The sequence below is a fragment of the Lissotriton vulgaris genome, chromosome 1_1 (genome assembly GCF_964263255.1).
Source record: "Lissotriton vulgaris chromosome 1_1, aLisVul1.2, whole genome shotgun sequence".
NCBI lineage: Eukaryota > Metazoa > Chordata > Amphibia > Caudata > Salamandridae > Lissotriton > Lissotriton vulgaris.
Genome location: NC_141685.1, coordinates 1,367,997,194 through 1,368,020,104, shown reverse-complemented (window position 1 = coordinate 1,368,020,104; position 22,911 = coordinate 1,367,997,194). Strand labels below are relative to the sequence as shown.

The 22,911-nt window shown below is 44.7% G+C and overlaps 5 non-coding genes across 5 annotated transcripts; all 5 read left to right on the top strand.

Moving 5' to 3' along the window:
* The first annotated feature begins 2,607 nt into the window (after positions 1-2,607).
* Positions 2,608-2,689, top strand: TRNAS-AGA (transfer RNA serine (anticodon AGA)). The gene has a single exon. It is a non-coding gene; the product is annotated as a tRNA-Ser (tRNA).
* Positions 2,690-3,978: 1,289 nt separating this feature from the next.
* Positions 3,979-4,050, top strand: TRNAH-GUG (transfer RNA histidin (anticodon GUG)). Its single transcript has one exon. It is a non-coding gene; the product is annotated as a tRNA-His (tRNA).
* Positions 4,051-5,549: 1,499 nt separating this feature from the next.
* TRNAS-AGA (transfer RNA serine (anticodon AGA)) lies at positions 5,550-5,631 on the top strand. Its single transcript has one exon. It is a non-coding gene; the product is annotated as a tRNA-Ser (tRNA).
* A 2,860-nt stretch (positions 5,632-8,491) lies between these two features.
* Positions 8,492-8,573, top strand: TRNAS-AGA (transfer RNA serine (anticodon AGA)). The gene has a single exon. It is a non-coding gene; the product is annotated as a tRNA-Ser (tRNA).
* A 1,288-nt stretch (positions 8,574-9,861) lies between these two features.
* Positions 9,862-9,933, top strand: TRNAH-GUG (transfer RNA histidin (anticodon GUG)). Its single transcript has one exon. It is a non-coding gene; the product is annotated as a tRNA-His (tRNA).
* Positions 9,934-22,911: the final 12,978 nt, after the last annotated feature.

Here is a 22,911-nt window from a genome sequence, read left to right as displayed (position 1 = left end):
GCAAATAGAGAAATAAAATAAAAGTGCTAGCTGGATTAGGCAAACACACTTCATAAAACTGCATTTTCTTTTCTATTCTCCCCCGTGTTACAAGCTTAACTGCTCCCTGTGTAATTTTTCTTAACCTGCTGTTCCTGGAAGAGAATTTCATCTACAAGCTCTTTCTGTGTTTTTTCCTAGTCTTTTCTTTCCCTTTTCTTAGATTTGTAACTGTTCCTTTACGTGCTCTATTTAGGCGCCATTAATTTAATTTGAGCTCCTTGTACCTGCTGCTGTTTTCTCCACACCTCATACTGCCTTTTCCCTCCTTCTCTCTTTCTCTGCGGTTGGTGGCTACTTTCCAAAGCGTCTGATGCCCCAATGTTCCTTCGTCTTGTTGTCAGACGTGAATTTGAAAAGCAACAAAATTAACAAGCCTTTACCACTCACACATGGCAGAAGTTTATACTTTAATTCAATGAGCTAAGAAAAGTGTGTTGTGGGGCCCCTACGAGCCATGGTGCTTGCTTCATCATAATTAGGCATGCAGTTATTAGCCACAGCTCTGGTTATGGGTCACTGAGGTCAGTTTCAATAATTCCTCAAAAACCTAACCATGCAGTCCCCCCTAACTGTGTAGTTATCCTGCTTTACTGCTGTTTGTGTGATTAGCTGGGAGGAGCTCACGGCAGCATCCTCCCAATAAAAGTGTAGATGGACCGTTCCTTAACTCTTTCTTGCTTCACATACAGATGGCTTGAGGAGGTACAGGGGAGATGCAGGTCTAATAAACAGAATAAAATATCTGCACCAGGTGTGTTTCTCTGCATTGGTGTCCCATCACAGGCCCACCAGTGTATGTGTGATCTTTGACTCCTGCCAGTTCACAAGCAGGCGGCCAGGAAACTGTTTCAGCCTATCAACCACTGAGGAGATAAAGCCTTTGTATAAGGAATGAGGAAGCAATGAACACATTCAGCCTATCACAGGAGTAGCCCTGAGTGTTCCGAATTATAATTTCTTGATGTCACTGTACATTATTGTGTAAAAGTAGCTCGCCGTGATCGTATAGTGGTTAGTACTCTATGTTGCGGCCGCAGCAACCTCGGTTCGAATCCGGGTCACGGCATTGTGGTTGGCAATGTCACGGCAGTTGGGTTTTTCCTTTACAGAATTCCCAAATGTACCAGTTGTTTTTGTAAAATGTCTATTAAAAACAGATCCTTTTCAATATTTAAACGATCTAACGATAAATTATTTAAACACACATGATTATAAGATGCAGGTATACTGTACTTACTGACATAAATTATCGTTCTTGAACATATTTGCGGTAAGGGGAGCGGCGCTCTCCCCCAGGCCAATCAGAATGCAGATGAATGCAGTTGCAGTTGAGTGACCTGTGTTGTGGCTGTCTACAGGGAATGCACATATATAGCTGTCTCGCAGCCCAATCCAGAAGTCAATTGAAGACAGGTTTTCATGCAAATAGAGCAGTAAGTGCAGAGAAATGCTCACTCTCTAAAAATGGCATTTATACAATAGTAAGATTAAATCCAACCTCACCAGTAGATAGGATTTATCAATAAATAAATAAAGCTCCTCCTCTCTGATATGGAATTACCCCCCAAAAAGTATAAGGGAATACCCAATGCTAACCTATGAGAGGGGCAGACCTCACAGTAGTGAAAAATGTAATAGACTGTTTGATACTACTAGGACATACAAACTACCACAGTACATGTCTTACCTTTTACATACATAGCATGATGCCCCTAGGACTACCTAGGGCCTACGTTAGGGGTTACTGATATGTAATAAAATTGGAGTTTAAGGCTTGGCAAGTAGTTTTAAATGCCAAGTCGAAGTGGCAGTACACTGCAGCACAGGCACTGCAGTACCAGGCTTGAGACAGGTTTGAAATGCTATTTCTTTGGGCGGCACAATCAGTCCCTGGGTATATGGTATACCACTTTACAAGGGGCTTTCAAGTAAATTAAATCTGTCAGTCAGGTATACTCCAATTATACACATGATTAGGGAAGAAGCACGTGCACTTCAGCACTGATTAGTAGCGATAAAGTGATCAGAGTCCCAAGGCCAACAAAAAGATACAGCAAAATGCGGAGGTGAAAAGCAATAAGGTGGGGTTGGGACCACCTTAAGAATGCAAGGTCTAACGAAAACGAACTAAGGATAACATGAGTAAAACATCAGGTTTCTGTACAGCATTTGGTGAGACAAGTGGGCCTTCTTTTGTCTTCCATAAATGCAATCTTTCCCGGACCCCTTTATTATATAGCTCTTCAAGGAAAAAATATAAAGCACTTACAAAGGAGCCTCAAATACTCAAAGATGGTAGACTTCTGTAATATGGGCCATATACTAAAAGCAGCATGAAAACAGAGTGCAATAGGGTCCAAAAAACTTGAGTGACCCATGAGAGTATGCATGCAAGCCTATGGTATTCCAAACTAGAGATATATGCATGCAATTTTTGTTTTTAGGAGAGAATGTGCCTGCTGAAAAAAACATTATTTTTAAAAAGTGCATTGCAGAATATCAGGAATTTGCTGTGGGACAGCTTGAAAACTTGCATACAGATTATGTGCACACGCCTCACAGTCAGTTGTTGTGGCCGAGTGGTTAAGGCGATGGACTAGAAATCCATTGGGGTCTCCCTGCGCAGGTTCGAATCCTGCCGACAACGAGAATCTTTTTAACATCGGCTACAATTTCAGAAGTTAACCTTTAGTATTGCTTCCATGTCAGTTTTATAAATAGGTGGCTTATTTTGGTGTCACTATTGCCATATCACATATTTATTATCGCTCCCCCTTTCATATCTTTGCTATAACTCTCGTCCTTCATTAGCGCTGGTGCAAACGCTTCAAATTATTATACCCTGGCTCTCTCGGTCATACCTGTGCATGCACTTGAAACTTACTTTACCAATAAAAGAAGCAAATAGAGAAAAAAAATAAAAGTGCTAGCTGGATTAGGCAAAAACACACCATAAAACTGCATTTTCTTTTCTATTCTCCCCCGTGTTACAAGCTTAACTGCTCCCTGTGTAATTTCTCTTAACCTGCTGTTCCTGGAAGAGAATTTCATCTACAAGCTCTTTCTGTGTTTTTTCCTAGTCTTTTCTTTCCCTTTTCTTAGATTTGTAACTGTTCCTTTACGTGCTCTATTTAGGCGCCATTAATCTCATTTGAACTCCTTGTACCTGCTGCTGTTTTCTCCACACCTCATACTGCCTTTGACCTCTTTCTCTCTTTCTCTGCGGTTGGTGGCTACTTTCCAAAGCGTCTGATGCCCCAATGTTCCTTCGTCTTGTTGTCAGACGTGAATTTGAAAAGCAACAAAATTAACAAGCCTTTACCACTCACACATGGCAGAAGTTTATACTTTAATTCAATGAGCTAAGAAAAGTGTGTTGTGGGGCCCCTACGAGCCATAGTGCTTGCTTCATCATAATTAGGCATGCAGTCATTAGCCACAGCTCTGGTTATGGGTCACTGAGGTCAGTTTCAATAATTCCTCAAAAACCTAACCATGCAGTCCCCCCTAACTGTGTAGTTATCTTGCTTTACTGCTGTTTGTGTGATTAGCTGGGAGGAGCTCACGGCAGCATCCTCTCAATAAAAGTGTAGATGGACCGTTCCTTAACTCTTTCTTGCTTCACATACAGATGGCTTGAGGAGGTACAGGGGAGATGCAGGTCTAATAAACAGAATAGAATATCTGCGCCAGGTGTGTTTCTCTGCATTGGTGTCCCATCACAGGCCCACCAGTGTATGTGTGATCTTTGACTCCTGCCAGTTCACAAGCAGGCGGCCAGGAAACGGTTTCAGCCTATCAACCACTGAGGAGATAAAGCCTTTGTATTAGGAATGAGGAAGCAATGAACACATTCAGCCTATCACAGGAGTAGCCCTGAGTGTTCCGAATTATAATTTCTTCATGTCACTGTACGTTATCGAGCCCAAGTAGCTCGCCGTGATCGTATAGTGGTTAGTACTCTGCGTTGTGGCCGCAGCAACCTCGGTTCGAATCCGAGTCACGGCATTGTGGTTTGCAATGTCACGGCAGTTGGGTTTTTCCTTTACAGAATTCCCAAATGTACCAGTTGTTTTTGTAAAATGTCTATTAAAAACAGATCCTTTTCAATATTTAAACGATCTAACGACAAATTTTTTAAACACACATGATTATAAGATGTAGGTATACTGTACTTACTGACATAAATTATTGTTCTTGAACATATTTGCGGTAAGGGGAGCGGAGCTCTCACCCAGGCCAATCAGAATGCAGGTGAATGCAGTTGCAGTTGAGTGACCTGTGTTGTGGCTGTCTACAGGGAATGCACAAATGTAGCTGTCTCGCAGCCCAATCCAGACGTCAATTGGAGACAGGTTTTCATGCAAATAGAGCAGTAAGTGCAGAGAAATGCTCACTCTCTAAAAATGGCATTTATACAATAGTAAGATTAAATCCAACCTCACCAGTAGATAGGATTTATCAATAAATAAATAAAGCTTCTCCTCTCTGATATGGAATTACCCCCCAAAAAGTATAAGGGAATACCCAATGCTAACCTATGAGAGGGGCAGACCTCACAGTAGTGAAAAATGTAATAGACTGTTTGATACTACTAGGACATACAAACTACCACAGTACATGTCTTACCTTTTACTTACATAGCATGATGCCCCTAGGACTACCTAGGGCCTACCTTAGGGGTTACTGATATGTAATAAAATTGGAGTTTAAGGCTTGGCAAGTAGTTTTAAATGCCAAGTCGAAGTGGCAGTACACTGCAGCACAGGCACTGCAGTAGCAGGCTTGAGACAGGTTTGAAATGCTATTTCTTTGGGCGGCACAATCAGTCCCTGGGTATATGGTATACCACTTTACAAGGGGCTTTCAAGTAAATTAAATCTGTTAGTCAGGTATACTCCATTTATGCACATGATTAGGGAAGAAGCACGTGCACTTCAGCACTGATTAGTAGCGATAAAGTGATCAGAGTCCTAAGGCCGACAAAAAGATACAGCAAAATGCGGAGGTGAAAAGCAATAAGGTGGGGTTGGGACCACCTTAAGAATACAAGGTCTAACAAAAAAGAACTAAGGATAACATGAGTAAAACATCAGGTTTCTCTACAGCATTTGGTGAGACAAGTGGGCCTTCTTTTATCTTCCATAAATGCAATCTTTCCCGGACCCCTTTATTATATAGCTCTTCAAGGAAAAAATATAAAGCACTTACAAAGGAGCCTCAAATACTCAAAGATGGTAGACTTCTGTAATATGGGCCATATACTAAAAGCAGCACGAAAACAGAGTGCAATAGGGTCCAAAAAACTTGAGTGACCCATGAGAGTATGCATGCAAGCCTATGGTATTCCAAACTAGAGATATACGCATGCAATTTTTGTTTTTAGGAGAGAATGTGCCTGCTGAAAAAAACATTATTTTTAAAAAGTGCATTGCAGAATATCAGGAATGTGCTGTGGGACACCTTGAAAACTTGCATACAGATTATGTGCACACGCCTTACAGTCAGTTGTTGTGGCCGAGTGGTTAAGGCGATGGACTAGAAATCCATTGGGGTCTCCCCGCGCAGGTTTGAATCCTGCCGACAACGAGAATTTTTTTAACATCGGCTACAATTTCAGAAGTTAATCTTTAGTATTTCTTCCATGTCAGTTTTATAAATAGGTGGCTTATTTTGGTGTCACTATTGCCATATCACATATTTATTATCGCTCCCCCTTTCATATCTTTGCTATAACTCTCGTCCTTCATTAGCGCTGGTGCAAATGCTTCAAATTATTATACCCTGGCTCTCTCGGTCATACCTGTGCATGCACTTGAAACTTACTTTACCAATGAAAGAAGCAAATAGAGAAATAAAATAAAAGTGCTAGCTGGATTAGGCAAACACACTTCATAAAAACTGCATTTTCTTTTCTATTCTCCCCCGTGTTACAAGCTTAATTGCTCCCTGTGTAATTTCTCTTAACCTGCTGTTCCTGGAAGAGAATTTCATCTACAAGCTCTTTCTGTGTTTTTTCCTAGTCTTTTCTTTCCCTTTTCTTAGATTTGTAACTGTTCCTTTACGTGCTCTATTTAGGCGCCATTCATCTCATTTGAGCTCCTTGTACCTGCTGCTGTTTTCTCCACACCTCATACTGTCTTTTCCCTCTTTCTCTCTTTCTCTGCGGTTGGTGGCTACTTTCCAAAGCGTCTGATGCCCCAATGTTCCTTCGTCTTGTTGTCAGACGTGAATTTGAAAAGCAACAAAATTAACAAGCCTTTACCACTCACACATGGCAGAAGTTTATACTTTAATTCAATGAGCTAAGAAAAGTGTGTTGTGGGGCCCCTACGAGCCATGGTGCTTGCTTCATCATAATTAGGCATGCAGTCATTAGCCACAGCTCTGATTATGGGTCACTGAGGTCAGTTTCAATAATTCCTCAAAAACCTAACTATGCAGTCCCCCCTAACTGTGTAGTTATCTTGCTTCACTGCTGTTTGTGTGATTAGCTGGGAGGAGCTCACGGCAGCATCCTCTCAATAAAAGTGTAGATGGACCGTTCCTTAACTCTTTCTTGCTTCACATACAGATGGCTTGAGGAGGTACAGGGGAGATGCAGGTCTAATAAACAGAATAGAATATCTGCCCCAGGTGTGTTTCTCTGCATTGGTTTCCCATCACAGGCCCAACAGTGTATGTGTGATCTTTGACTCCTGCCAGTTCACAAGCAGGCGGCCAGGAAACGGTTTCAGCCTATCAACCACTGAGGAGATAAAGCCTTTGTATAATGAATGAGGAAGCAATGAACACATTCAGCCTATCACAGGAGTAGCCCTGAGTGTTCCGAATTATAATTTCTTCATGTCACCGTACGTTATTGAGCCCAAGTTGCTCGCCGTGATCGTATAGTGGTTAGTACTCTGCGTTGTGGCCGCAGCAACCTCGGTTCGAATCCGAGTGAAAGCATTGTGGTTGGCAATGTCACGGCAGTTGGGTTTTTCCTTTACAGAATTCCCAAATGTACCAGTTGTTTTTGTAAAATGTCTATTAAAAACAGATCCTTTTCAATATTTAAACAATCTAACGACAAATTATTTAAACACACATGATTATAAGATGTAGGTATACTGTACTTACTGACATAAATTATCGTTCTTGAACATATTTGCGGTAAGGGGAGCGGAGCTCTCCCCCAGGCCAATCAGAATGCAGATGAATGCAGTTGCAGTTGAGTGACCTGTGTTGTGGCTGTCTACAGGGAATGCACATATGTAGCTGTCTCGCAGCCCAATCCAGACGTCAATTGAAGACAGGTTTACATGCAAATAGAGCAGTAAGTGCAGAGAAATGCTCACTCTCTAAAAATGGCATTTATACAATGGTAAGATTAAATCCAACCTCACTAGTAGATAGGATTTATCAATAAATAAATAAAGCTTCTCCTCTCTGATATGGAATTACCCCCAAAAAAGTATAAGATAATACTCAATGCTAACCTATGAGAGGGGCAGACCTCACAGTAGTGAAAAATGTAATAGACTGTTTGATACTACTAGGACATACAAACTACCACAGTACATGTCTTACCTTTTACTTACATAGCATGCTGCCCCTAGGACTATTTAGGGCCTACCTTAGGGGTTACTGATATGTAATAAAATTGGAGTTTAAGGCTTGGCAAGTAGTTTTAAATGCCAAGTCGAAGTGGCAGTACACTGCAGCACAGGCACTGCAGTAGCAGGCTTGAGACAGGTTTGAAATGCTATTTCTTTGGGCGGCACAATCAGTCCCTGGGTATATGGTATACCACTTTACAAGGGGCTTTCAAGTAAATTAAATCTGTCAGTCAGGTATATTCCAATTATACACATGATTAGGGAAGAAGCACGTGACTTCAGCACTGATTAGTAGCGATAAAGTGATCAGAGTCCTAAGGCCAACAAAAAGATACAGCAAAATGCGGAGGTGAAAAGCAATAAGGTGGGGTTGGGACCACCTTAAGAATGCAAGGTCTAACAAAAACGAACTAAGGATAACATGAGTAAAACATCAGGTTTCTTTACAGCATTTGGTGAGACAAGTGGGCCTTCTTTTATCTTCCATAAATGCAATCTTTCCCGGACCCCTTTATTATATAGCTCTTCAAGGAAAAAATATAAAGCACTTACAAAGGAGCCTCAAATACTCAAAGATGGTAGACTTCTGTAATATGGGCCATATACTAAAAGCAGCATGAAAACAGAGTGCCATAAGGTCCAAAAAACTTGAGTGACCCATGAGAGTATGCATGCAAGCCTATGGTATTCCAAACTACAGATATACGCATGCAATTTTTGTTTTTAGGAGAGAATGTGCCTGCTGAAAAAAACATTATTTTTAAAAAGTGCATTGGAGAATATCAGGAATTTGCTGTGGGACACCTTCAAAACTTGCATACAGATTATGTGCACACGCCTTACAGTCAGTTGTTGTGGCCGAGTGGTTAAGGCGATGGACTAGAAATCCATTGGGGTCTTCCCGCGCAGGTTCGAATCCTGCCGACAACGAGAATCTTTTTAACATCGGCTACAATTTCAGAAGATAACCTTTAGTGTTTCTTCCATGTCAGTTTTATAAATAGGTGGCTTATTTTGGTGTCACTATTGCCATATCACATATTTATTATCGCCCCCCCTTTCATATCTTTGCTATAACTCTCGTCCTTCATTAGCGCTGGTGCAAACGCTTCAAATTATTATACCCTGGCTCTCTCGGTCATAACTGTGCATGCACTTGAAACTTACTTTACCAATAAAAGAAGCAAATAGAGAAATAAAATAAAAGTGCTAGCTGGATTGGGCAAACACACTTCATAAAACTGCATTTTCTTTTCTATTCTCCCCCGTGTTACAAGCTTAACTGCTCCCTGTGTAATTTCTCTTAACCTGCTGTCCCTGGAAGAGAATTTCATCTACAGGCTCTTTCTGTGTTTTTTCCTAGTCTTTTCTTTCCCTTTTCTTAGATTTGTAACTGTTCCTTTACGTGCTCTATTTAGGCGCCATTAATCTCATTTGAGCTCCTTGCACCTGCTGCTGTTTTCTCCACACCTCATACTGTCTTTTCCCTCTTTCTCTCTTTCTCTGCGGTTAGTGGCTACTTTCCAAAGCGTCTGATGCCCAATGTTCCTTCGTCTTGTTGTCAGACGTGAATTTGAAAAGCAACAAAATTAACAAGCCTTTACCACTCACACATGGCAGAAGTTTATACTTTAATTCAATGAGCTAAGAAAAGTGTGTTGTGGGGCCCCTACGAGCCATGGTGCTTGCTTCATCATAATTAGGCATGCAGTCATTAGCCACAGCTCTGACTATGGGTCACTGAGGTCAGTTTATATAATTCCTCAAAAACCTAACCATGCAGTCTCCCCTAACTGTGTAGTTATCTTGCTTTACTGCTGTTTGTGTGATTAGCTGGGAGGAGCTCACGGCAGCATCCTCCCAATAAAAGTGTAGATGGACCGTTCCTTAACTCTTTCTTGCTTCACATACAGATGGCTTGAGGAGGTACAGGGGAGATGCAGGTCTAATAAACAGAATAGAATATCTGTGCCAGGTGTGTTTCTCTGCATTGGTGTCTCATCACAGGCCCACCAGTGTATGTGTGATCTTTGACTCCTGCCAGTTCACAAGCAGGCGGCCAGGAAACGGTTTCAGCCTATCAACCATTGAGGAGATAAAGCCTTTGTATAAGGAATGTGGAAGCAATGAACACATTCAGCCTATCACAGGAGTAGCCCTGAGTGTTCCGAATTATAATTTCTTCATGTCACTATACGTTATTGAGACCAAGTAGCTCGCCGTGATCGTATAGTGGTTAGTACTCTGCGTTGTGGCCGCAGCAACCTCGGTTCGAATCCGAGTCACGGCATTGTGGTTGGCAATGTCACGGCAGTTGGGTTTTTCCTTTACAGAATTCCCAAATGTACCAGTTGTTTTTGTAAAATGTCTAATAAAAACAGATCCTTTTCAATATTTAAATGATCTAACGACAAATTATTTAAACACACATGATTATAAGATGTAGGTATACTGTACTTACTGACATAAATTATCGTTCTTGAACATATTTGCGGTAAGGGGAGCGGAGCTCTCCCCCAGGCCAATCAGAATGCAGATGAATGCAGTTGCAGTTGAGTGACCTGTGTTGTGGCTGTCTACAGGGAATGCACATATGTAGCTGTCTTGCAGCCCAATCCAGACGTCAATTGAAGACAGGTTTTGATGCAAATAGAGCAGTAAGTGCAGAGAAATGCTCACTCTCTAAAAATGGCATTTATACAATAGTAAGATTAAATACAACCTCACCAGTAGATAGGATTTATCAATAAATAAATAAAGCTTCTCCTCTCTGATATGGAATTACCCCCCAAAAAGTATAAGGGAATACCCAATGCTAACCTATGAGAGGGGCAGACCTCACAGTAGTGAAAAATGTAATAGACTGTTTGATACTACTAGGACATACAAACTACCACAGTACATGTCTTACCTTTTACTTACATAGCATGATGCCCCTAGGACTACCTAGGGCCTACCTTAGGGGTTACTGATATGTAATAAAATTGGAGTTTAAGGCTTGGCAAGTAGTTTTAAATGCCGAGTTCAAGTGGCAGTACTAAGTATGGGCGGAAAATCCGTTTCGCTCGCGGATTTTGCGGATTTTTGGGAAATTCGCAATCTGCGAGATTTGCGAATTTCCCGCAAAATCCGCAAATTCGCACGCAGCGGATTTTTTTTGCGGCGCGCGGCGTTGGTGATACAAATTTTGCGGCGCGCGGCGTTTATCATCGTTTCCCGAGTTGTTTTTCTCGATAGTTTGCGAGTGCTGCGCCATTTTGGATCTTGCTGTGTGATCCCGCGGGAATTGGCGAGCGCGATTACGTCATCGCGGCTTGCCAGTGATAGTTTGTCAACGCGAGTACGGCGAGATCACGTCTCGCGGTACTTCGCAATTGTGAGATTTGTGATGCGGCGAGCAGCAAGAATCTCGCACAAGCTAAAATATAAAATTTGCAATTCTGCACAAGAAATCCACCAGCAAGCAGCATAAACCTTCTTGAAATGATGATTTTTATCTGAATAACTCCTTAGGTTGACATTTGCCTGCACTTTTTTTAGCGAGGAGTCCATTTTGGGGAGGGGGGTGGGAGGAAGTGCCCCACAGTCTTCAACTTCCTGTTCCTGTTCAGCAAGCTCCTCCCAGTGCTTTATCCATCTCCTGGTCACTTTTCATTTGGATCTGGAGCTGGAAGGATTACTTTTTGTGGATGCTGCTGGATCTTTGGATTTGAGGCCTTTTTGACTTTCTTTGGATCACTGTTGGATTAGAAATTTTACAAGTAAGTTTGTTTGGGGCATTACAGTTGCTGCAACTAAAATTTTGGAATTTTCGATTTTTGGGCTGTTTTGGGGCCTTTTGCCCAGGGGTACTCAGTGGTGGGTGGACTGAGTCTTTCTGTGGGTTGTCTTGAACTTAAACATCATGGAGGGCATGGATGGATTGGGATTGTGCTGATTTTTCAGTGATTTTCGTTTTTTGGGGCTGTACTTGTGGCCTTTTCACCAGGGGTATTTGAGTCTAGCATGGGCCTAGTCTAGCATTACAGTTGCTGCAACTAAAATTTTGGAATTTTCGATTTTTGGGCTGTTTTGGGGCCTTTTGCCCAGGGGTACTCAGTGGTGGGTGGACTGAGTCTTTCTGTGGGTTGTCTTGAACTTAAACATCATGGAGGGCATGGATGGATTGGGATTGTGCTGATTTTTCAGTGGTTTTCGTTTTTTGGGGCTGTACTTGTGGCCTTTTCACCAGGGGTATTTGAGTCTAGCATGGGCCTAGTCTTTCTGTGGGCTGTCTTGAACTTAAACATCATGGAGGCCATGGATGGAATGGGATTGTGCTGATTTTTCAGTGATTTTCGTTTTTTGGGGCTGTACTTGTGGCCTTTTCACAAGGGGTATTTGAGTCTAGCATGGGCCTAGTCTTTCTGTGGGCTGTCTTGAACTTAATCATCATGGAGGGCATGGATGGAATGGGATTGTGCTGATTTTGCAGTGTTTTGGGATTTTTGGGGGTGTTCATGGGGAGGGACAGGCCATGTGGCTGGTGGCCATTTTGAGTGCAGCTACAGGCACTGGCCATGTGCTGGCAGGCAAGTGGCCATTTTGAATGCAGGCTTTGTTGTTAGGCCTGCAACCATTTTGCCTACTTTTCAACCTTTATTTATGCCCAGGGGTAGTGAGTCTTGCATGGGCCTAGTCTTTCTGTGGGTCGTCTTGAATTTAAGCATCATGGAGGGCATGGATGGATTGGGATTGTGCTGATTTTGCAGTGTTTTTCGATTTTTGGGGGTGTTCATGGGGAGGGACAGGCCATGTGGCTGGTGGCCATTTTGAGTGCAGCTACAGGCACTGGCCATGTGCTGGCAGGTAAGTGGCCATTTTGAATGCAGGCTTTGTTGTTAGGCCTGCAACCATTTTGCCTACTTTTCAACCTTTATTTATGCCCAGGGGTCGTGAGTCTTGCATAGGCCTAGTCTTTCTGTGGGTTGTCTTGAATTTAAACATCATGGAGGGCATGGATGGATTGGGATTGTGCTGATTTTTCAGTGATTTTCGTTTTTTGGGCCTGTACTTGTGGCCTTTTCACCAGGGGTATTTGAGTCTAGCATGGGCCTAGTCTTTCTGTAGGTTGTCTTGAATTTAAACATCACGGAGGGCATGGATGGATTGGGATTGTGCTGATTTTTCAGTGATTTTCGTTTTTTGGGGCTGTACTTGTGGCCTTTTCACCAGGGGTATTTGAGTCTAGCATGGGCCTAGTCTTTCTGTGGGCTGTCTTGAACTTAAACATCATGGAGGCCATGGATGGAATGGGATTGTGCTGATTTTGCAGTGTTTTTCGATTTTTGGGGGTGTTCATGGGGAGGGACAGGCCATGTGGCTGGTGGCCATTTTGAGTGCAGCTACAGGCACTGGCCATGTGCTGGCAGGCAAGTGGCCATTTTGAATGCAGGCTTTGTTGTTAGGCCTGCAACCATTTTGCCTACTTTTCAACCTTTATTTATGCCCAGGGGTAGTGAGTCTTGCATGGGCCTAGTCTTTCTGTGGGTTGTCTTGAATTTAAACATCATGGAGGGCATGGATGGATTGGGATTGTGCTGATTTTGCAGTGTTTTTCGATTTTTGGGGGTGTTCATGGGGAGGGACAGGCCATGTGGCTGGTGGCCATTTTGAGTGCAGCTACAGGCACTGGCCATGTGCTGGCAGGCAAGTGGCCATTTTGAATGCAGGCTTTGTTGTTAGGCCTGCAACCATTTTGCCTACTTTTCAACCTTTATTTATGCCCAGGGGTAGTGAGTCTTGCATGGGCCTAGTCTTTCTGTGGGTTGTCTTGAATTTCAACATCATGGAGGGCATGGATGGATTGGGATTGTGCTGATTTTTCAGTGATTTTCGTTTTTTGGGCCTGTACTTGTGGCCTTTTCACCAGGGGTATTTGAGTCTAGCATGGGCCTAGTCTTTCTGTAGGTTGTCTTGAATTTAAACATCACGGAGGGCATGGATGGATTGGGATTGTGCTGATTTTTCAGTGATTTTCGTTTTTTGGGGCTGTACTTGTGGCCTTTTCACCAGGGGTATTTGAGTCTAGCATGGGCCTAGTCTTTCTGTGGGCTGTCTTGAACTTAAACATCATGGAGGCCATGGATGGAATGGGATTGTGCTGATTTTGCAGTGTTTTTCGATTTTTGGGGGTGTTCATGGGGAGGGACAGGCCATGTGGCTGGTGGCCATTTTGAGTGCAGCTACAGGCACTGGCCATGTGCTGGCAGGCAAGTGGCCATTTTGAATGCAGGCTTTGTTGTTAGGCCTGCAACCATTTTGCCTACTTTTCAACCTTTATTTATGCCCAGGGGTAGTGAGTCTTGCATGGGCCTAGTCTTTCTGTGGGTTGTCTTGAATTTAAACATCATGGAGGGCATGGATGGATTGGGATTGTGCTGATTTTGCAGTGTTTTTCGATTTTTGGGGGTGTTCATGGGGAGGGACAGGCCATGTGGCTGGTGGCCATTTTGAGTGCAGCTACAGGCACTGGCCATGTGCTGGCAGGCAAGTGGCCATTTTGAATGCAGGCTTTGTTGTTAGGCCTGCAACCATTTTGCCTACTTTTCAACCTTTATTTATGCCCAGGGGTAGTGAGTCTTGCATGGGCCTAGTCTTTCTGTGGGTTGTCTTGAATTTCAACATCATGGAGGGCATGGATGGATTGGGATTGTGCTGATTTTTCAGTGATTTTCGTTTTTTGGGCCTGTACTTGTGGCCTTTTCACCAGGGGTATTTGAGTCTAGCATGGGCCTAGTCTTTCTGTAGGTTGTCTTGAATTTAAACATCATGGAGGGCATGGATGGATTGGGATTGTGCTGATTTTTCAGTGATTTTCGTTTTTTGGGGCTGTACTTGTGGCCTTTTCACCAGGGGTATTTGAGTCTAGCATGGGCCTAGTCTTTCTGTGGGCTGTCTTGAACTTAAACATCATGGAGGCCATGGATAGAATGGGATTGTGCTGATTTTGCAGTGTTTTTCGATTTTTGGGGGTGTTCATGGGGAGGGACAGGCCATGTGGCTGGTGGCCATTTTGAGTGCAGCTACAGGCACTGGCCATGTGCTGGCAGGCAAGTGGCCATTTTGAATGCAGGCTTTGTTGTTAGGCCTGCAACCATTTTGCCTACTTTTCAACCTTTATTTATGCCCAGGGGTAGTAGGTCTTGCATGGGCCTAGTCTTTTTGTCGGTTGTCTTGAATTTAAACATCATGGAGGGCTTGGATGGATTGGGATTGTGCTGATTTTGCAGTGTTTTTCGATTTTTGGGGGTGTTCATGGGGAGGGACAGGCCAATTGGCTGGTGGCCATTTTGAGTGCAGCTACAGGCACTGGCCATGTGCTGGCAGGCAAGTGGCCATTTTGAATGCAGGCTTTGTTGTTAGGCCTGCAACCATTTTGCCTACTTTTCAACCTTTATTTATGCCCAGGGGTAGTGAGTCTTGCATGGGCCTAGTCTTTCTGTGGGCTGTCTTGAACTTAAACATCATGGAGGCCATGGATGGAATGGGATTGTGCTGATTTTGCAGTGTTTTTCGATTTTTGGGGGTGTTCATGGGGAGGGACAGGCCATGTGGCTGGTGGCCATTTTGAGTGCAGCTACAGGCACTGGCCATGTGCTGGCAGGCAAGTGGCCATTTTGAATGCAGGCTTTGTTGTTAGGCCTGCAACCATTTTGCCTACTTTTCAACCTTTATTTATGCCCAGGGGTAGTGAGTCTTGCATGGGCCTAGTCTTTCTGTCGGTTGTCTTGAATTTAAACATCATGGAGGGCTTGGATGGATTGGGATTGTGCTGATTTTGCAGTGTTTTTCGATTTTTGGGGGTGTTCATGGGGAGGGACAGGCCATGTGGCTGGTGGCCATTTTGAGTGCAGCTACAGGCACTGGCCATGTGCTGGCAGGCAAGTGGCCATTTTGAATGCAGGCTTTGTTGTTAGGCCTGCAACCATTTTGCCTACTTTTCAACCTTTATTTATGCCCAGGGGTAGTGAGTCTTGCATGGGCCTAGTCTTTCTGTGGGTTGTCTTGAATTTCAACATCATGGAGGACATGGATGGATTGGGATTGTGCTGATTTTTCAGTGATTTTCGTTTTTTGGGGCTGTACTTGTGGCCTTTTCACCAGGGGTATTTGAGTCTAGCATGGGCCTAGTCTTTCTGTGGGCTGTCTTGAACTTAAACATCATGGAGGCCATGGATAGAATGGGATTGTGCTGATTTTGCAGTGTTTTTCGATTTTTGGGGGTGTTCATGGGGAGGGACAGGCCATGTGGCTGGTGGCCATTTTGAGTGCAGCTACAGGCACTGGCCATGTGCTGGCAGGCAAGTGGCCATTTTGAATGCAGGCTTTGTTGTTAGGCCTGCAACCATTTTGCCTACTTTTCAACCTTTATTTATGCCCAGGGGTAGTGAGTCTTGCATGGAACTAGTCTTTCTGTCGGTTGTCTTGAATTTAAACATCATGGAGGGCTTGGATGGATTGGGATTGTGCTGATTTTGCAGTGTTTTTCGATTTTTGGGGGTGTTCATGGGGAGGGACAGGCCATGTGGCTGGTGGCCATTTTGAGTGCAGCTACAGGCACTGGCCATGTGCTGGCAGGCAAGTGGCCATTTTGAATGCAGGCTTTGTTGTTAGGCCTGCAACCATTTTGCCTACTTTTCAACCGTTATTTATGCCCAGGGGTAGTGAGTCTTGCATGGGCCTAGTCTTTCTGTGGGCTGTCTTGAACTTAAACATCATGGAGGCCATGGTTGGAATGGGATTGTGCTGATTTTGCAGTGTTTTTCGATTTTTGGGGGTGTTCATGGGGAGGGACAGGCCATGTGGCTAGTGGCCATTTTGAGTGCAGCTACAGGCACTGGCCATGTGCTGGCAGGCAAGTGGCCATTTTAAATGCAGGCTTTGTTGTTAGGCCTGCAACCATTTTGCCTACTTTTCAACCTTTATTTATGCCCAGGGGTAGTGAGTCTTGCATGGGCCTAGTCTTTCTGTGGGTTGTCTTGAATTTAAACATCATGGAGGGCATGGATGGATTGGGATTGTGCTGATTTTGCAGTGATTTTCGTTTTTTGGGGCTGTACTTGTGGCCTTTTCACCAGGGGTATTTGAGTCTAGCATGGGCCTAGTCTTTCTGTGGGCTGTCTTGAACTTAAACATCATGGAGGGCATGGATGGATTGGGATTGTGCTGATTTTGCAGTGTTTTTCGATTTTTTTTGTGCTGTATAACTGAACTAATGTTCCTCTGTCTTCCATTGTTTTTAGGTGCACAAGACTCAAGAGAACCACCAGTGCCAGGAAGAAGTCTTGCAGCGGTGTGTGTGTGCAGCATAACGTCACGCGACGTCACGTCTGGCCTCAGACAACTCTACAATTCGTGCAACTGCGGCCTGCTGTCTGACCTGCTCTGAAGAAGATGGCCCCAAAAAAAGGTCTTCGTAGCTCCTCTAGCAAGAAAGTTGCTAGTAAGGAGCAGAAGAAGCAAGTTACCAAGGAGGCCACCCGCCATGTTTTTTGGGAGCAAAAAAAAAAGTACGCCTGCAGCAGCAGGATCTGCTGGGGACCAAGCTGGGAGCAGCACCCCTGCTCCATTGGGTTTAGTGCCTCCACCACCACGCCAACTTAAGTCAAAGCCCTTGAGTGCTTCAGAGGCAGTCAGTGTACTTCTCCAATCACCATCGACCAGTGATGTTGGCTCATCGCAAGAAAGTAGCAGCAATGTCCCTGAATCAACACAGGTTGTTGTAACTCATCTGACAAGTGTTGAACAACCACAGCCGCAACAACAACACCATGTGCAAGTACACGCCCAAGTACATGTGGAAGGAGAGGCAGCAAAAGGAGATGCGCAAGCAAAGGTGCATGGAGGTTCACAAGTGCCCACAATAGTTGTTCCTCCCGAACGAGGGGCACATCAGGAAATCGACAATGAAGCCGAGGTATCATTGGAAGCCACTCCTCCTGATGATCATTCACTGTCTTCCATATCCCCAGCAAGGAAAAGATCAAGGGGGGTGTCTACATCTTCTTCAAGCCCACCTCCTACTGATGATCTGGATGACGATTGGGTACCATCACCGCAGCCTGAGAGTGAGGCACACCATGATCTGACAAAGGTACCTAGGCGTAAAAGGAAGGTGGTCGAAAAACTCATAGCTATGGAGTGTGATGAGGCTCAACAAGAAGTGACAGATACTGCTGGTGATGAAGCCTCTCACGATGACGACGAGCCAGTCATCACAAAGGTCACTGCAGCCCCACCGGGCATGCAGCAAAGAGACATTTTGACCCTATCCCGAGAAGCTGCTGAGCGTGATGATGATGTCGACGAGGAGGCAATGGAAATGGAATCATTAGATTTGGAGTTAAGTAGTACACCAAAACCTACCGCTTCCATATTTCTTCCTCGCAAGAAGGTACCCACCTCGACCTCAATTCGTGGTGGTGAAAGTGCAAAACGTACTGAAGTTCGGCAATCCACATCCTCCACTTCATCTGGCATTAGCAGCAGGACCACCACCACCAGTATCGCCGCCTCCTCCGGCCCCCAAAGACATTTCAAGTCTCCAGTTTGGGACTTCTTTAGTGTTTGCCCAAAAAGGGAAAATGTAGCCATTTGTAGCCTTTGTAAGGTTCGAGTTGGTCGTGGTAAGCTTGGTTCTAACTATGGTACCGGAGGCCAGAGAGGTCATCTTAAGAGAGCGCACCCTGTCCAATGGTTTCCGCACCTAGAGGCGTTTAAGCAAGCCAGAATTGCACGTAATGAAAATGTTGATTTTTCATCTGATGATGACGAGGAGGAAGAAGACGATTCAAACACTTCACTTACACCCAGTACCCCTGTCAGCAGCACACCCCATGTGAGGCACACTAAGAGTGTGGGAGAGAGTGAGACATCAATGCGGAAAAGTTCATCAGCGAGCGTAACTGGGTCGAAGATATCATCATCATCCCGTAAATCCTTGGTCCAGGGCAACATTAAAAAGATGTTGTTTACAGAAACGCAATATGAACGCAACCACCCACTGACGCGTCTGTATAACACTAAGCTGGCTAAAATGCTAGCTCTGGACCTTCTCCCTTTTTCTTTTGTAGAAGGGGTTGGTTTTCTAGAATTAGTGGCAGCGCTCTGCCCTAAATGGAAGGTTCCTAGCTGGTTCTATTTTGCCCGAGTTGCGGTTCCAGCACTACATGAAGATGTTCTGAAGGTGATTGGGGCAGCTTTGCAGAAGAGTGCTGTTCACACTATACATCTGACAACAGACATGTGGACCAGTGGCGCAGGCGCTGATTACATGTGCATCACTGCACACTGGGTCTCTTTTTCAGGGGCTAAAGCAAAGCTAAACACAGGTGTTGACACGGACATTGTTTTTAAAGCTGCTCGGAAACATGCAACACTAGCCATGTTTGGTTTGGAGAAACGTCACACAGCAGAAAACATTTTGGATCTCTTTAAGACAAAGGTCCTTAAGTGGCTGTCCCCACTAAAACGCCAGGTTGGTTATGTTTCCACGGACAATGGCGCCAATATAGTTAAGGCCATGAGGGACGGTGACTATTTCAGAGTGCCGTGTTTGGCGCACTGTATAAACCTGGTTGTCCAAAAATTCTTGGGTAATAAAGGCAGTGCAGCGTACAGTGTATTGGACACCTGCCGAAAAATGTGCAAGCATTTCAGCCATTCTTTTAAGGCCCGGAAGCAGCTGAGGAGCCTGCTATATCAACATCAAATGCCAGTGAAAGCACTCATCCAGGAGGTGGTAACACGTTGGAACTCAACCTTCTACATGCTTGAGCGTCTGTATGAGCAGTATAAGGAACTCAATCAATATTTCCTTACAGAGGGTACAGAGGAGCTGAGGATGGGTGCGGCGCAATGGAACATAGTTCAAAGCCTGACACGCATGCTTCGTCGTTTTGAGTTCTTCACGCGTGCAGTCAGCAAGGAGGACTCTAATTTGGGAAAAGCTATCCCATTGTTGTACATGCTGGAGGACCAACTGAAGGAGGTGTGTTCTGTGTTTGCAGACGATGACAAAAACCAAGACTCTTTGCTTCTGGCTGAGAAATTATTAGAGCTCCTACAAGGTGATGAACGTCTTAAAAAGATCCACTCAGAAGAGCATTACATTTGTGCTACTATTCTGGATCCACGCTACAAAAAGGCGCTGGCAGGCCAAGCATTCTTTCCTTTTGATGATGAACATGTTCCAAAGTACAAACGTTGGCTAGCCTTGTCAGCCAAGAGGTTTGAAAAGGAACGGCTGGAAATTGAAGGAAATGGCAGTACATCAGCAGGCCATCCCCAGTCAAAACAATCCACTTCTGCACCTGTGGCTGTGGCACAAGTGACCTCTCAGCCGTTAAAGACACCGGCAACCGGATCATCTGCACGAAACACAACAGAAACATTGGAGGCTGAAGAGGATTGGCTAGCTCTGCGTGGGTTTGGTTCTCAAAAGGTCAGAGGCACAGCAAGAGCTAAGCAAAGTGGAGGAACCTTGGATGAGGACCTTGAGTCGATGGTGAAGGACTATCTGAATGACTCAACAGAGGTCTATGTTAATTCTGACCCATTGGCGTATTGGCATGGGAAAAAAGAATTGTGGCCACAGCTCACCAACCTGGCTTTAAACTACTTGTCTTGCCCACTCGCAAGCGTGTCTTCTGAACGGGTTTTCAGTGCTGCTGGTGGCATTGTAACTCCCAAACGGAGCCGCCTCTCGCCCAAAAATGTGGAGAGGTTACCAATGATCAAGATGAATCAGCACCTCATACCACCAGATTTCAGAGTACGAGAGAGCGTGCCGGATGAAGAGGAGGTGGCCAGCAACATAGATGAGGGAATTTCTACTCTGTCAGGTGACACTGAGCTCACCCTGCCTGAATTCGCAGAGTATGATGACGAAGCCTTATTCTTATTCCTGGACCGTGATACCGAGCCCTGAAAATGAGACAACGAATCAATAACTTTCTTTTTCGTCCCTATTCACTTTTATTCCTGTGTGTCTGTCTTTCTTTGTTGTGCACAGTTAATATATTTCAAACTTTAATCAGATAATCACAAAATCAAGCCCATCAGCAGAACTGTCTTCACTGGTTTGCTAATTGATTTGAAGTTGCCTCAGTCTGCATTCCTCAGGTTCACAAGTTCAGAAGAACATGCTCCTCTATCCTCCTCCTCCAGACTCCTATTTCCATCAAACCAGAGGGCTGGTTTACGCCCAATGAAGAAAGACTCAGCACTTGTGGGGGTGTTGTTGTACCTCTTTGCAGGTGAGTTGACGGCTCTGGGACCATTGTTGGGAAGCTCTAATACCGGATAAAAGTGGTTTGGACCAAATCCCAGGAAGAAATTTTTTTGTGTTTTTGATGACTTGCTTGCCTTTTAGGTGCTCTTAGGGAAGGTTCCGTCTGTTTGTGGGTGAGTTTCGTGGTCTGGGAGCATTGCTGGGACACTCTAATCTTGATTGCATTTGCTTTTCAGGAAATCCGTCGTGGCAACCCCGACTTATGGCCTAGCTACGCAGCGCGTTTGGACCGAAGGCCGAGAAATATTGCAAGTATGAGATTTTGCTTTTGGCCTGTTTGGGGGTGTTATGCTTCTTGGCGGGTCGGTTGGCGTGTCTTGGGGCATTCCTGGGAAGGTCTAATACCGGGTAGAAGTGGTTGGGACAAAATCCAGGCCGATTTTTTTTGGCTATTTCTGACATTTTGCTCAATGTAGCGTTTTCGGGGGCCTGTTTGGGGGGCTTCCTGGTGTTTGTGGGTGAGTTTCGGGGTCTGGGAGCACTGCTGGGACACTCTAATCTTGATTGCATTTGCTTTTCAGGAAATCCGTCGTGGCAACCCCGACTTATGGCCTAGCTACGCAGCACGTTTGGACCGAAGGCCGAGAAATATTGCAAGTATGAGATTTTGCTTTTGGCCTGTTTGAGGGTGTTATGCTTCTTGGCGGGTCGGTTGGCGTGTCTTGGGGCATTCCTGGGAAGGTCTAATACCGGGTAGAAGTGGTTGGGACAAAATCCAGGCCAATTTTTTTTTGGCTATTTCTAGGCATGGGCGGATTTTGCGGATTCGCAATCCGCGAATTTGCGGATTTGCGGATTGCGAAAATCCGCAAAATCCGCGAATCCTCGCGGATTTTGCGGATTTTATTTTTTGGGGTGTTCGCACGGGTTTCTGCAAGTTCGCGAGGGTTTTGTGCAATTTCGCAAATTGCGAACTTACTTGTCCGGTCGCCAGTTTTGCGAACTTGTTGTTTCTACGTGCCCAGCCTGTTTGCAAGCCTTTCTTCATCACTGCCACCCTCTGTCACCACTGGCACTCTCTTTGTTCACCCATGCCACCCTCGGGCTCACCCATGTCACCCTCTGTATCATCACAGCACCCTCTGGTTCACCAGTGTACATTATTGGGGCAAACAAAGCACTGCCATCCTCTGTCAACACTGGCACTCTGGTTTACCCATGCCACCCTCTGGCTGTCACACCCATGCAACCCTCGGTGTCATCACAGCACCCTCTGGTTGACCAGTGAGTGTACATTATTGTGGCAAAGCAAAGCACACCTGCTAAGTGCCTTAAGTTTTGCATAATTAAATTACAACAACACCTGCCCTGCCCCAACTGACATTAATGAAGGCTGGCACCTGCTTGTCTGCTCCCTTTCCTTTCCTTTTCCTGTTTGTTGCAATGTAATTTTTTTTTAACAGGAACCTAACCGAATTCTGGATGGCCCCTTCAGGAAGCACTACAGGGAATGGTTACAAATGATGAGGTTGAACTTTTGCACCTGCTCATAGCTTTTCCTTTTGCAAAACTCGTTTTTCGGTAATTTCGCACTATTCGCGAGGCGCGGCGTCGTGCGAAATCGATCGTGTAAGCCGCGAACTCGTTCGAGTTACCCCAAGGTTTCTGGGCGCCGCCATTTTGTTTGCGTGACGTTTTTCCGTTTCCGCCCGCTATGTGTAGTCTCGCGCGATGAGCGCCTTGCGAATACAAGTTCGCACGAGTTCGCGAGAGAAATCGCGTCAGAACCTACTTACGCTCACGTGATCGGCCGCCATCTTGTTTTTCATTCATTCCTATGTGTCTGGGCATGGTGTTTCTATCCTCTGTATATCTCTGCCATCCTTTGCTTATTTTATTTTGTTTTTGATCTATTAAACTTTTTTTCTATCCCTCTTGTTTTTTAGGTCTATATTTTTGTGTTTTAGGCTACTTTTGTTTACTTTTCAAGTACTT